General features: G+C 48.1%; 1 protein-coding gene across 3 annotated transcripts in view; it reads left to right on the plus strand.

Moving 5' to 3' along the window:
- Positions 1 to 2,456, plus strand: part of EXT2 (exostosin glycosyltransferase 2) — a 133,862-nt gene that overhangs the window by 75,759 nt on the left and 55,647 nt on the right. The gene's annotated exons all lie outside the window — the stretch shown is intronic.

The raw sequence follows: 2,456 nt of genomic DNA on the forward strand, positions 1-2,456 counted from the left end.
GGATTCTGAAGATAGCAAGGGGTGGCCTTGCAGAAACCAAGTGTTTCTGTCACCAGTGACATTTGCCATTTCTGTCTCTAGCCAGGTAGGAGGCATGTTACATTACCCACGTTGTGCCACACTCTCAAAACTTGAAAAAGTTGGACAAAATAATCCTTGAGCATAACTTTAAAGTAGCAGATCTGCCTGGTTTGGAGAGATTGGCCCTTTGTTTTGATTCTTGTCTTTGGAAGGAATTTCTCAGCAAGTTAAGATTCCTTATGTGGGGACAATGAGTTTGCCTTTACTGATTGATTTTCTTAGTTCCTTTTGGCAAGGGTGCCTGTATTTCACTGCCTTTTTGGTCTCTCCATGCTTTCATTCTTCTCCCTTTTTTGCAGGTATCAGCAAAACTGTCATCTCCCCAAATACTCCACACCTGTATCACTTCTAACCTTAGTGTCCTTTCTAGTCTTGCCTGTGGCAGGCTCATCCTTACATCTGGGCCTCGCCTGTGGAGTGGGGGAGCTCCTCAGACACCCTCTCTTGCCTTACCTCTGGTTCTCTGCCGGATGTGAGCACATCTGGAGGACAGAGATGGAGGCAAGTGAGCGTTCAATGTGATAGGGGGATGTAGTAGGCCAAGAACTGTGAATTTTTGGTTTCTGATATGTGCCACCAAAACCATATCTTCTCACTGACAGTTTTTTTTTTTTTTAAACTCAATATAATATGGCCCTAAAATCTTGTTGGAGAGTAGAGTATATTCCCAGGTCATGTTTCTACAATGTGATATGAAAGATTGTACCAGTGCCTTTTGACAGACACTACATAGTATTTTTTCAAATTTGCTATCCTAGATAACATTAATCAAGAGACCTCAGATTTTTCCCTTTTCTGCATTGACCATACTAGACCTAGACCTAGAGCAGAAAGGGGAGATAGCGGGGGTCCCATGGCCTTTGACAGAAACTGATGAAGAAAACGGAGAAGTGACTTACAATGGATTATCGTACCCCGCATAAGAAAGAGGTTGAAAAAGAAGAGCTTATTCCTGTGAAGTCTCGCCAGAGGGGCGACCTAGTTGTGGGCAAGACCTCAGACGAGGAGTGTGTACTTAGCTGGACTTCTAGGAGCCTCACGTGCAAACCTCAGCAACGGATTGGTAGGGGGGAGTGTGCGTGGAGCCCTTGATGGGCACTTTTCACCCGTGAGGAGCGGGAATTGGAGCCGTGGGTTAAAGGTGGCAGAGCTTGCCGTGAGCTCCGGTAAGTTCGGAGGGCGGTGAGTGCAGACTTAGTACGCGTCAGAATCTCCTTGAAAGCTTGCTAAAACACAGATTGCTGCCACTCCACCCCAAGTCACAGATTGAGTAGGTCTGGGTGGGGTCCTGGAATTTGCATTTCTAGCCAGTTTCCAGATGGTGTTGTTGCTGCTGGTCCAGGGACCATACTTTGATGTGGGATTGATTCACTGTGTGTGTCCTGACTCACCCACCAGAGAAGCTCTCCTGCTCCTCCTGTCCAGTTCCTCTTCTGGACCCCTCGGGCCTGGGTCCAAAGCATCCAGAGCCGGCTCAGTGCATCAGTCTCCGCCACGTGAAGTACTCAGGGCTGGCTGGCTGCACCAAGATGTCCAGACGGCGGCCCCCACTCACCGATGTTGTGGTTGTACAAGCAGCTGAAAATATCACTCAGCTGTAAACACTACCAAGCAATAAATCACTCTGCAGGCTGAAGAAGCGCTGGCTCGCACGCGTGACAGAGAGCTCTGAGGTGAAGAGATACCCTGTTAACAGTCTGTTGAACTCAGCCCCATGCCCTTTAGCTTCCAGGTTGTGGAATGTTTCTCTGGAATTTGAAAGCCTACCCTGCCCCCAGGAGGCCTTCTTGGCTTATTCTCCCCCTTCTTCCTCCCACTGCCTAGATATGACTAAAGTATGTATGGAATTTAGAAATTTAAGCTTGAATTTTAAGTACACACGTGTAAGCTCTTTGAAGTCTTGTTTTTAGAGGTATCACGTTTGTAGGATCACAAGGGCTCCAGTACACGACCANTGGTTACACAAGGGCTCCAGTACACGACCATGAATTCCAGAACTTCCCTTGTGTAGACTTTGCCACTGAACTGTTCTGTGGAAACAAGTTATAAAGTCTCCAATCATCAGTAGTCAGGGAATAAAGAAAGCTGAGTCAGGTCTGTGGCTGGGGGGATGCAGGAAGATCTAAAGAGCTTGATCCAGGACCCCAAAGCAAAGAACTTGGCTGACTGATGGTCAGATAGAAAATGGCCAGATAGAAAAATGGTCAGATAGAAAATGGCCAGATCCACAGGGCGCCTGGGTGGCTCAGTCGTTAAGCGTCTGCCTTTGGCTCAGGGCGTGATCCTGGCGTTCTGGGATCGAGCCCCACATCTGGCTCTTCCGCTGGGAGCCTGCTTCTTCTTCTCCCACTCCCCCTGCTTGTGTTCCCTCTCTC

Source organism: Ailuropoda melanoleuca, chromosome 16 (genome assembly GCF_002007445.2).
Source record: "Ailuropoda melanoleuca isolate Jingjing chromosome 16, ASM200744v2, whole genome shotgun sequence".
NCBI lineage: Eukaryota > Metazoa > Chordata > Mammalia > Carnivora > Ursidae > Ailuropoda > Ailuropoda melanoleuca.